The sequence below is a fragment of the Leptinotarsa decemlineata genome, unplaced genomic scaffold, assembly GCF_025532065.1.
Source record: "Leptinotarsa decemlineata unplaced genomic scaffold, Ldec_3_MD MMD2_tig00026336_RagTag_RagTag, whole genome shotgun sequence".
NCBI lineage: Eukaryota > Metazoa > Arthropoda > Insecta > Coleoptera > Chrysomelidae > Leptinotarsa > Leptinotarsa decemlineata.
In genome coordinates, this window is record NW_027412692.1 from 5,269,187 (window position 1) to 5,282,831 (window position 13,645).

The following is a 13,645-nucleotide window of genomic DNA, read 5'->3' on the forward strand; positions in this document are numbered from 1 at the left end:
ATTTCAGTTTTGTTTTGGACGTAGAGTCTGGTTGTAAGAATGTTCACAACGCTATTGGTTTTATCCAAAACACTCTAAGGAAAATCAACAATTCTACATAAATTCCGATGGAACTATTGGTTCGGCATGCGATGAAAAGCTCATTCTGGCAATGAGGAATGGAAACGTCGAAGTGGTTTCCAGAGAAGAGGCTGTTGGACTCGATACAAAATTCCAAATCATACCAGCGGAATAATCGCTGAACATAAGAATATGGGACTATATCACTGAATAATTTAATAATTAAATATACTGAGCATCAAAGATGTTCAATTTTTTTTTAATTCATCATTGAAGTATCGTGAATTCACGAACTCTTATCTCATTCTGTGGTTTCTCCAGCAAAGGTTATAAGCAACCCCAATTTTCTATAGCCATCTCAGTAAATTGATTATCAGTTATTTCCGCCAGATGTCTACCTGTGTCACTTCTCACTCAGTGAACAGCACGAATGGGGATGAGAGCACTCACTGCCTACACAGTTTTCGGCCACTACTATTGTTTAAACATCGAGCGTAGTAATAGGAGAGCCCAAGCGGGGATTTTGGGATTTACTAAAGCGCGGCAGATTAATATACAGGGGGATACCTTGTACCCGGTTGAGTACCTCCACCAAATATGAGCCCCATATATAAGACCGCCTGTGAGGGATAAAGGATCAGATTAGTAAAAAAAAATTGATCATCAGAAATTTTTGAGCGCGTCAGATTAAGGCAGGGTGAGTTAATTACCTGATAAAAAGTGTATATTCCAGTAATCTGACAATTTGGGAGTGACGTAAAGAAAGGAGAGAGCAGCAAAGTTGTAAAAAAATAACGTCATTTCGACATTCTATGGCGTAGTTGATTTCTTTTTTATTTTGGAAGAAATAATATATAATCTGACGATTTCCGCAAGCCGAAATAACAAAAATTCGTCGATAAAGTTTAATGCGTGCAGCTGTGTGATACCTATACTTCCCTCTCCGAGTTTCTATTCCTCTATTCTCTATTCACTTTTTCTTTATCTCTTACTCTCTCACTCCGAATTCTGTTTCCTATGTGTTAGGAAATCATAATGAAGAAAAGAGAAATTAAACTATCTATTTGTAACTAACGTTACTGCAGTTTCGTCCTATGAGGACATAAAAAGTTTCATTCTTCTTCTCTTCATTAATCAATTGATTATGAAAAATACATTTTTTTGAGCATTTTTTGAAAATTATTTTCTCATAAATACAAGTATTCTACTTAAAAAGCAAACACTTATTTATTTGCATGCTATTTCCTGAGCTTTTTAATTGATTAAGTTCAATGAATTGAAAAAAATAAAAAAAAATATTGTTTTTGTCAGATTAAGCGAATCTCTCTAGATAATCGTCAGATTATGAGACAGTACGTCTAAAACATAAACATGAACCATATATATCTTAATCTGACGCGCTTGAGTATTTTAAAATGGCGAATTTTTTTTGCACATTATAATAATGGCCGCGAGTTTGCGTCAGATCGAAATCGTCAGATTATTGAATGACAGCTTTTTTTTTGTTTCAATTAACAAATCCTTAGAAAATCTGACGCGCTCGATTATTTTTTTTCTTTTCACTTCTAATCCTTACGTACAACCACCCACATCATGCAAACGATCAGATTAACATACTAACATTATTAAAAATACGTAGGACATTGATGCTATCAATATCTGACGCGCTCGAGTATGTCCATGCAACAGTATTCTTTACATATTTAAAAATCTATAACCGCTTCTCCCACCGATGAAAAGGTATATATTATGTAAAATTTTTTTCTTCTTATCATCTAAGCTTTGCAACTTAATATGTCTCAATGACGCTCGAGTTAATCCCCATTTTGCATCGTGGGCTCCCCTGCTATAGATACAGTTTGCGATACCACCGAAGCTGTGAATCATTCAACAGAATTTTCGAAGTCATTGCATTTGCCAGGCATACCACCGCATAATTTACAACTGAAGGTTGGATCGCTCCTAATTTGAATCCACCACGGCTGTGCAACGGCACACGCTGTCATTAAAACAATAATGAAAAGGTTTTCGAAGCCAGCATTTCATTTTAATGCCAAGTTCTGAAGTAGGTGAAAATATATTACTAGCACGATTGACATTTCCTAAAAAGGTCACATGGTCTGCCAAATTTCCCTCCCTTCAAAGTTGCAGACTTTGAAGTACCTTTTTCTCGATCAGAATCGACTTTTAACCTTATAATACTCACTTCCAACTTTTGAATTGTCATTTACGGGGTTTCTTTTATTTTGTGGTCATTGATTCAAGCCAGTACAATTTGGACAAGTCAAGTCAAAAATGGTTATTAAAAATTTTTAGATAAATCACTAAATATTTGTTTTATTGTATTTTTGTGTGGGGCTCTGCTATAGGCTCATGCCTCTTCAGGGTTGGTGGGTTGTGTGTGTGTGTTGTCTTGTGTGATGATGTCTAGTGTTGTGTTGTCTTGTGTTCCTCTTGTTTTTCTTGTTTTTCTGTTGTTCCGTTCGAGTGGTCCGTTCCGTGCAGTGATCATTGGAATGTTGGTACCGGTTGTAAGGCCGGGGGTAAGGGGGTAAATGGCTTTCGATTTCAGCTCCTTCCAGAACGCAGCTGTTCCCTATCTGATTCCCAGTGGGAATTCCTCTAGGATATCTTGGATCTGCCCCGGCGGATCTTCCATTGCTCCCAGGAGTCTTGCTCCTGGGAGCAAGACTCCTAGGTATCCTTCCTAGGTATCCTTCTGGATCCACCACGGGGAGTCCAAGGTGTTGTCAGCGAGTTGATGGCATCAGCGTTATTACTGCTCATCGTTCTTGTCGCATATCGTCCTTGAAGTTCCTGAAATCGTTGGTTGATTGGTGTAGTATTAACTAGGTTATATAAGTTTTGAGATGGGTAGCGGTAAGTGAGGTTGTGGATGTTGCGTAGGATTCTTCTCTCGATTGTTAGGATACGGTAGGATAGTCTCGGAGGAAGCGTACAGTATGTCATCGCTTTGTAATCTAGGACTGATCTGATGAAAGTTTTATATGTGTGTAGGAGAGTTTTACTGTTGCATCTCCCGAGCTTGCCTATCAGTGCTTATAGCAAGTTGGCTCTTTTCCGGACTCTGTACAGAGTTTCTCTCAGGTTGACCTTCCAGTTGAGGGTCCTTGTGAATGTGACCCCCAAGTAGGATACCGAATCCTGAAGTATGCGGTTTTCTCCTAAGAGTCTGAGGTTCAAGTTATCAGGATTTAGTTTAGGGTGGGTAGTAGTGTTAGGATATCTGAATAGTATGGTTTGGGTTTAGGTGGGATTCATTTTGATACGCCACTTGTTGCACCACTGCTCGAAATGGTCGATCATGTTTCTTGCTTGAATTTGCAGCAAGCTGCGGGTGTTGGGAGCGGAAGAGTAGAGGATAGTATCATCGGCATACTGCAGGATTTTCTGGGTCGTGTGGACGTCGTCAGCGTGAATAAAAAATGAGGAGGGAGGGAGCGAGAATAAGGGGGACACCGGATTTGGGAGAAAATGGGAAGTAAAGGCGTCGCCGACTTTAACGCGGATTTGTCGGTTAGGTAGGAAGCTACTAGTCTGGTGAAGTGGTGAGGAAGACGAATTGGGATAAGCTTCCAGATCAGGCCCGCGTGCCAGACCTTGTCGAAAGCTTTCTGGATATCTAAGAGGATTGCAATAGTGCCAAAAGAAGCGTTGATATTTTGGGAGATGTGGGTGTGTGATCCAACTAGTGCATTCTGAGTGGAATGTTCTGGCCTGAAACCATGCTGATGGGGAGGGATGATGTTATGTTCTAGGAGGAAGTCATTCAGTCGGTTGGTCATTAGTCGTTCCAGCAGTTTACCCAGACAAATAAGGAGGCTGATAGGTCTATAGGAATCAGGTTTGGTGAGATCCTTGTGAGGCTTTCGAATTAGGATTGTATATGCCCGTTTCCAGGCGTTCGGGAAGTAGGAATGTACTAGACAAGCATCAAGGATGCTCGGCGGTTCACCGAGTCTGGGCCTGGAGCGGTATTTCTACCGCTGTGAATGGAATTGAGGATATCTTCCTCGATAAATGGGGATCTTAAGGGGCAGTTGAAGTCAAGGGGAATCTGATCGGGGTGCCTGCCCAGCTGCGCAGGTACTTGATGGTATATGTGGTTGAGATGTAGGTTGTCGAAATGAGCATCGTTAGGGAGTCGGAAAGTAAGTTCGAGATTTTTACAGAAGGCTTGTGTTTTATCAGAAGAGTTGAAAATGATGTAACCGTCAATCACTAGGTGATTGTCGGTTTTCCCTTTTTGTCCGGTAAGGACTTTGAATTTGTTCCAGAATGCTGTTCCGTGCCTGTTGTCAAGTTTTTTTATCTCCCCAATTGGACAAGTAAGACGGCTCCCACCCAACAGAAACATGGAATTGCTTGTTCTAATTCATGAAAAATTTCAAAACCCCTTTCAATTTTCGAAATGCAAAGTTGAATTTCATTCACAGACAAATTTGGTCAAAAAAACGTACCTCAAGACATTTATGGTAGGAGAAAACTTTTCGCAAAAATCCTTAAACAGGATTAATTCATTTGTGAATTTTATAACCTTACGAACAACCTTACCTAACCTGAGAACTGATAAGTAATCTTCAACAGAGGCAAAACGGACTTTAGGTTGATCATATATTGCTGCTTCACTTTTGGAAATTGATCAATTTGCTTAGAAAAGTTTTACAGTATCAATAAAGTAAATGCTGGATTTATTATCTCCATACAATGATATAGGTCATCTTCAACCTATATAGCTCATTTCTAGAAATATTTATTGAATAAAATTTGGTAGATTTTGTTCCTGCGTTAGCAGTCAACGGTGTGTAAAAGAAAACTCATTGAAAATCAATTCCACATTAGCTTTCCATCTTTTCGACGATTTCATGGATGGACTACAACTCATTACATACATATAGAAAATAAAAGACCAAAAAAATCTGGTAGAATCTCTGGATATCAATAATCCGGAGTATATATAGTAATCAGTTATAATTGTATAAGTATAATATAAGTAATTATAGTCGATAAACTATAAGTAAACGATATTGTGAAAATTTATAGTTCGCGCCACTCTCAAAGGCAAAAAAAACCAATACATAGAAATGAACTGGCTGGGAATTAGTCCACGTGGACTGCAGAATTGGCAGGTCGTATTGGATAGTTTCTACTAACCGAATTTTATAATTGGCTGAAGAGTCATAAAATTAAATTTGAAGTCATGTTACAGTGACGAATAAGAATCGGGAAATGCGGGAATGGTTATCGCCGTCGTGTTATCAATGTTCAGTTCTGGACGTGATCGCGATTCGAGAGTTGAAATTAGATTTTGGTGCAGTTATAATTACTTAAAATTTTTGTTATCTGTTTAAAATGTGTTGTCCTTGGATAAGTACCAATAGTAATAGCGAGTGTGATAACAACGCAGACTTTTTCCAATGTAGTGATTCCAATAGCATTGGTGAACAATGCGACAAAGAGATACCAGCGAATAAGATTCGGATACATTTGAATATTGAATCACAGAGAGAAAGTTCCAATGTATATAAAAATCTACCTCTCAAGTTGGGTTTTGAGGGGAACAAACTATTACAAACAACATCAGATATGACCGAAATTCCTTTCCCAATTGTTAGATCCATAACTATATTGAATTTTACTAGTTCGGACTTCCATTGTCTATTATATAAAATGATTTGAAATCCCTGAAACAAGTAAAAAAGAATAATTAAAAAGAATAGTAGAAAATAACAATTATATTAAGCAACAATAAACCTGAAATGAAATGATAGTGAAATAACCTACAAGTGAAAAATATAATAATTGAATAAATAAAAATTAAAGGAATGCAAAAAGAAAATAATAAAATAAAAAAATAAAAAAGTGTAGAGATTCCAAGTCACGTTAGTTCACGACGTTTCGATTGTTGGTATCTACAATCGTCTTCTGGTGATGACTAAGTCATCACCAGAGTCATCACCAGAAGACGATTGTAGATACCAACAATCGAAACGTCGTGAACTAACGTGACTTGGAATCTCTACACTTTTTTATTTTTTTATTTTATTATTTTCTTTTTGCATTCCTTTAATTTTTATTTATTCAATTATTATATTTTTCACTTGTAGGTTATTTCACTATCATTTCATTTCAGGTTTATTGTTGCTTAATGTAATTGTTATTTTCAACTATTCTTTTTAATTATTCTTTTTTACTTGTTTCAGGGATTTCAAATCATTTTATATAATAGACAATGGAAGTCCGAACTAGTAAAATTCATCACGAAACATTGTCAATCACCTTCAAACAAACATAACTATATTATTGAAGGAGAGCTGTTGCACTATATCGTTCACTTGAACTACTCTTATTATTCAAATCCATACCTCCATTATATAATAATTACCAGATGAGTTCAGCAATAAATTTCCAATGACAAGTCCCTATGATCATACACCATTCGTTTATAATTATTGAAAATCATCGAACATTCAAACATTGACAATTAAATACGAAATATCCATATCGTTTTCTTTATTTCATTGAAAAAAGTATATAGAACTTCTTAGTTTCTCTCCAGAAAGAGTATATTTTTGATTTCATTTTGGAAGAACATACAAGACCAAAAAAAGGAATTGAACAAAATTGATTTTTATATCTTTGGGGATGGTATTCTAGCGAACACCTCACTCATTATTTAAAGCCATAGCTTCATTATATAATAATTACCAGAAGAGTTGAGCAATAAATTTTCAATGACAAGTCCCTATTTCACTAGTTCGGACTTCCATTGTCTACTATATAAAATGATTTGAAATCCCTGAAACAAGTAAAAATGAATAATTAAAAAAAGAATAGCTGAAGATAACAATTATATTAAGCAAACAATAAACCTGAAATGAAACACATCAACAGCGTGAGACCTGTTGGAATCATCAAGACTCTATTAGACCGTGCTTTTGGGCTCTGTAATACAAAGGAAGGTCTCGAGAAGGAACTAGACATCCAAATACAACATCAGAACCTGTTTCAGATACCGTAACACTATCCGTAGCAGCCTCACGAAAACCAGGCCCCCAAACGCGGACTGCGATTCCAAGAATTGCATTTACCGGATACCCCGTGAGTGCGGAAAATCCTATATTGGTGAAACTAAGAGACCATTGAATGTTCGCATTGCCGAGCACAAGAAGCACACACAGCGAGGAGAAACCAGCAAATCAGGAATAGCAGACCATGTTTGGACCCATCAACACAACATCGAGTGGTCCCAAGCTGAGATCTTGCACAGAGAGGAACATTGGTTTAGGAGAAAATTTAAGGAAGCCGCATACATGTTGTCCAACAACGTATTCAGCCAGGCTAGCGTAGAAATACGAAACATATGGAAACCCATCATCAAACGAAAAATGGCCAACTCCCGCCAAAACGGTCATCTCTCACGGAATCAGTGAAGCGGAAAATGGAAAGCAGAGGAAGTGAAAGTATTTCAACAACCTATAAATAGTCATCTCTCGGAGGAATCAGTCCAGTCATCACCAGAAGATGATTGTAGATACCAACAATCGAAACGTCATGAACTAACGTGACTTGGAATCTCTACACTTTTTTATTATTTTCTTTTTTCATTCCTTTAACTTTTATTTATTCAATTATTATATTTTTACTTGTAGGTTATTTCACTATCATTTCATTTCAGGTTTATTGTTTGCTTAATATAATTGTTATCTTCAGCTATTCTTTTTTTAATTATTCATTTTTACTTGTTTCAGGGATTTCAAATCATTTTATATAGAAGACAATGGAAGTCCGAACTAGTGAAATTCATCACGAAACATTGTCAATCACCTTCAGACAAGTCCCTATGATCATATACTATTCGTTTTTTATTATTGAAAATCATTGTACAATCAAACATTGACAATTAAATATGAAATAAATTATAGATTATCAGGATTCTCTCATAAAAATTATAGCTCTACTTATTTCACTCTTCCTATTATCTTTCTTCATCTTCCCTATAGTCTGATCAGCTATATTTTTCTTTTCGAATAGTAAGTATATTTTTTTACTTAAATCAGCTAATTGAACAATCTGTTGGAGCCTCTGGAGTCACCCTACATTTTCTTTTATGAGAGAGGACATTGGTAGATCAAAATCTTCAGATGATGTGGTGCTGCAGGTTTTTCCGGGTTGTCCTGTAGTTGAAAAGGCAAATGCGCCACTGGAATCAATGAAGTCGCTCCGGAGCGCCAATTAATTTTTATTGTTGTTTTTATTTTTATCGTTGTTATATGAAAGTTGTCTATAATAAAAAATGTATAATAAACAAGTTCAGAATTGCAACTTGTTATCAGTTATGGAAAAACCACATTAAACAATATAAAAAATCTGAAACCTTGGGTAAAATACGTATTGAACATTGATAAACCTACACGTCTATAGTGTGTATGGGATGGGAAACATACGAGGGCTGTTAAAAAATAAAGTGAATTTTAGTTTTCCTGAAAAATATTCATTTATTCATCAATTTTTATTTTGTGCCCTTTGAAGTAGTCCCCCTCAGATAAAGTACACTTGCCAGCGTTTTTTCCAATCCTCGAAGCAGTTCTGATATGCACTTTTCGATATGCCCTTGATCTCTCAGCGATTCGGTTTTTATCTCCCCAATCATCTCCTCATTGGTTTCTTCAATCTTGGGAACAGAAAAAATCGCAGAGGTAGAATTACGGTGTTGTTTTTGGTCAAAACATTATGAACAAGCAATGAAAAGTGAGTATCATCCTCATACAGAAGCAAGGACGTCACCAACGGGGCAAGCAATTGACTTCCTTATCTATTAATTAACCGCATCGCATGACAAAACACAAAGTTTGATGTATATTGTAGAAAGTATTGAAATATTCAGACTAACATTAAGATTTTGACATCTGTTATCATCGCGTCTATATCAGATTTGCCACTGAACAGTGTGAAAATATGTAGGTAGGAGGTAGGTATGGTGTGTGTCTGTTGTGTGTATTGCATTTCTTTCTTCGACAGCCGTTCACCAGCATTCACATTAGTTTTGTATAATTTGTATGCGGTATACCTAAAGTAGAAGTTATTGTTACGAACATACAATTTTAATTGGGTTTGTGGACAATGCCATCTGTAAATGTAAGTGTTCATAAGAAACACCTACAGCCTACAGTTGAATAAATCGACTACAATCCTTCTGAAACCTAGTGTTGCTACTCGACGCTAGATGGTGCTGGTTCAATGAACTCTCTGGAATTTGGTAGCAGTTTCTAGATCGGGTAGAATGTTACTGCACATTCTAGTATGATGTTCGTTTGGGTATATAAAGACGTGAGCCGCCATGAGCGAGTCACTTTTTAATTGGAAGCAATCAACGAAACAAGCTAAACAAGCGAATTGAAAAGCGATTATAAGACTACCGCTTGCCTGTGTTAGTCAATATTGATTTATATTTATTGAATAATATAAGATCCCATCATCTCAGTGTTGAGTTGTGAAGTTTCTGAGTGTGTCTCAATTCATCATGTACTGCTGCAATCTTGGACTTAGAGCTAGTATTTTTATTTTATTTCTCTTAGCTAATAGCTGTGGTAAAGGATATACTAGCTAGAGACGTATAATAATCGTTAAGAATATCATGTGGAAAGAAAGGATCGATTATGTGGCAGGGAAATGTTAAGAAAAACTATTATTTTATTAAAAACGAGTTTTTTGAGATTCAATCTCTATGAATTTAACATTAACTCAACAGTGGTTTCGTTTTCAGTAATTAATTATGAAAACAAAACATAAATTATATTTGTGGTTTAATTAAATACGAATTAAAACAGATCCTTAATATAAATAAGGCTATAAAAGTTTTCTGAGATAATGTTTATGAGTAATTGAACAAAACTGGTCTCCCATAAAAATTTATTTAATTACATAAATGTTTATCGAAGTGTTTTGTTTTGCAGTAAGTTTAGAATGAAAAAAAAAACTAATGGATCGAGTAGCAAAAGCGATGAACAGGACAAAGTATTGACAATATCGCATGTGTCTTCATCGGTCACCGCAACCACAACAGGTTATATTCAGCCGAAGGAACTACCTAGACGCCTAGATGCATAGGCGTTGAATCTTGATTCATTGATGGATGAGGATGACTACAATGAAAATGATATCGGGCGTTACGTTGGACGGGCACACATGTTATCAGCCGAAAAGAAGAAGAAATTGATTGAAAACTGTTGGTCCCCTTCCGCGACCTATTATAACTTTGCGGAAAATGCGAAACATTTATAGAGAAAATTTAATTATTTTTGGTTGGAAACATACTCTCCATGGTTGGTATATTCCAGACGCCAAAAAGAAGCATTTTGTAAATATTGTACGTTATTCCCACCAAATCCAAATTCATTTAGAGGCATATTGGGATCATTTACTATAAGTAAGTTCAAAGATATTCACGAGCAGGGCAAAAAACACATTGAAACCCACTTCCATAAGGAGGCATTGAAAGCTGCTAAATCTTTTCTCGAAGGTGTGCCTGTCGATTTACAACTGAACAGATATTCCTAGGGAATTATTGAAGAAAATCGCAAAATTATAAAATCTATTATTTCCTGCATTACTTTTGGCGGGTCACACGACTTAGCACTGAGAGGTGAACATTATGGTGTGGGTATACTCGAGGATATATACAGGCTGCGAATTGACGCGGGAGATTTGATTTAAAAAAAACACATTGAGCAAGGGAAAAAGAATGCAAGATACCGTTCAGTGGATATTCAAAATGAAATAATTAGTATTTGTGGAAGCGTTATTAAGGCTGATATTGAAAAAAGTGAAAGAAGCAGCAGCATATAGTGTGCTAGCAGACGAAACAGCTGATATTTCTGGCACTGAATAACTATCGATTGAGATGCGATATTTTGATGAAGAAACACAGGAAGTCCAAGAAATGTTTGTCGGATTCATTAAGCTAAAAGATTTGGATGCGAAATCGGTTGCACATAGTATACATGAGTTTTTGACAAAAAAGATCTGAATATAAATAAATCCGTTGGTTTTGGTTCTGATGGTTGTTCAACGATGTCAGGAAAAGGCGGAGGGGTACAAGCGATCTTATGCAAAAACTACACCAGAGCCCTCTACTTTCATTGCTCGTCCCACAAACTGAATCTTGTTATCAATGATCTAAATTCACTTCCTGAAATTAGAAATGCCATGGGAACCACCAAAGGAAATCATTTTTGAGGAGTAAGTTGATACCTAACATTTTCAGTGTTTGGAAGACAAGATGGATGGAGTAAGAAACACAAAACCATCAGAGTTTTTAAAGAAAATATTTCAATTATTCTGGAAGCCTCACAAACATTATCTCAGGAAGGACATAGTGCAACTCGGAAAAGTGCCTTCCACCTGCATGCGGCTACTTTCAGAATTTCTTTCATTTTCGGCATTATGTTGGTAGCCAAATACTCGGCTTTGGTGGAACCCGTTCTCAACGTACTCTAATCTGTAGCTTTGGACGTGGTCAAAGCCTTGAAACACGTTGAAAGGATTTAACTTATAATTAAAAACCACCGTGAAATTCCGTAAAAAGTGACAGACGAAATTATAAAGGAAGCTACTGCTGTTGCGGAGAAAGTCGGACTGGAGGAGACATTACATCAATGCCGCGTATTACGGGGAAACAACGTCATAGAAGCAATCATCCAGCAGAAAGCCCTTCAGAATACTGAAAGGAGTCTTCAGTAATACCATACTTGGATTCAATTATCACCTCCCTTGAAGTACGTTTTGCTGAAGAAAACACGCCGTCGTTCGCATTATCTAAGTTACACCCGGCGCAGATGCAAAAGATGTCAACTGAAAATCTGAAACAAACTTGTGAATCTATTTCCCAGTTTTATGATTTATCGAACATAAAGAATGAAATCGAACCTTGGCAACAATTGTGGCACGATAGGCTTAATCTAACGAATCTTACAGTTGTTGATGTCATAAAAGAAACAAATTCCTCCTTTCCTAAAACGGAAAAAGCATTGAAAATTTTGATCGCTTCACCATGCACGACCTGTACAGTAGAGCGATCCTTCAGCAGCCTCAGAAGACTGAAAACATGGCTACTAAGCACCAAGGCAGAAGATCGCCTTAATGGTTTGGCCATTATAGTTTTGAAAAATAACGCTTATCCAGATTCGTTCATAAATTCAACGATAAATGCAATAGAAAATAAAGAGTCAATTAAAATCCAAACGAACATACAAACAACTTCATAAATTCAACAACATCCAACTCAACAATTACCGACTCAACATCCACCGACACCTTTCACAACTAACGTTATACCCTACATTCCAAGACTATCTGAAAAAATAGGACGAATCGGAAATAGGTATGATGTTAGAACTACTTTCAAAACAAAAATTACACTGAGATCTATACTCACACATTCAAAAGCCAACAACACTGAAGAAAACACAAAAAATTGTATTTATGACATACTTTGTTCTTGTGGCAAAAGTTACATTGGTGAAACCTCGAGACCATTGAAGGTGCGCGAGAATGAACATCGAGATTACACAAAAAAATAGACAATTGACAGGATCTGAATTGTCAGAACACATTTCAAAATCAGACGGTGAACATCGAGTGGATTGGAACAGGACACGGATGATTACTAATGAGCCTCACTCTAAGAGACGTAAGCTGAAAGAATCAGCGTATATTCTCATATCTGGAGAGAATTGTATTTCGAACAGCTCCTACCGTGCTTGGCTACCCATCTTGAGGAAGAATTTGGATAGTGGCGAAATGGCAACAGACTGATATTGGAGACTACCTTGTATTACATCGAATGTTTCAGTTGTCAATCAACAACATTGACATAATTTCATATTTGAAAACTCCTTTGACATCTGTCGAAGAAGTAAAGAAATAAATAATCAGAAAGGAATAACTGCCAATATCTTAGAATTTTTTTGTGCATTTCTGAAGACGGAGGCGGATGTTGGCCTCCGAAACGTTTAGATAAGTATTGTATTATTTCTTAGCAATTTTTTTGATAGACAAAATTGTTCAATACGACACGTTACTGATAAATAGAAGATTTTTCTTTGTGAAAAATACTTTGATTTTACGCAGTAACTCATCGGGGTAAACTGAAAAGTTTGCCCTTCTACAGTTGTAGAAGTTCTCCATTATCATTTTTATATTTTTCAGATTGTGGAAGGTAAGAAATAACTAAAAAAGGTCGATAAAAACCTGATTTTCCCCCATAAAAAATGACTTTCGTTGAATATTCTCTAACAGTGATTCGTTGATTCTCCATAACAATATTCTTGACTTTCTCAACATTTTCATCAGTAGGCGATGTGCTGAGGATTCCAGGGTGAGTGTCGTCATTCCCATCTTCCCGACCTTCTATGAAAAGCTTGCACCACTTGTAAACTTTTTACTGACTCAGAGTACAGTCACCGTATGCCACTGTCAACAGTTCAGTTCTATCTCAAACACAAAATTTGATGCAACCTCTTCGATCTACTACCTTGATAGTTCCTACGGGAACCTCTGGCAT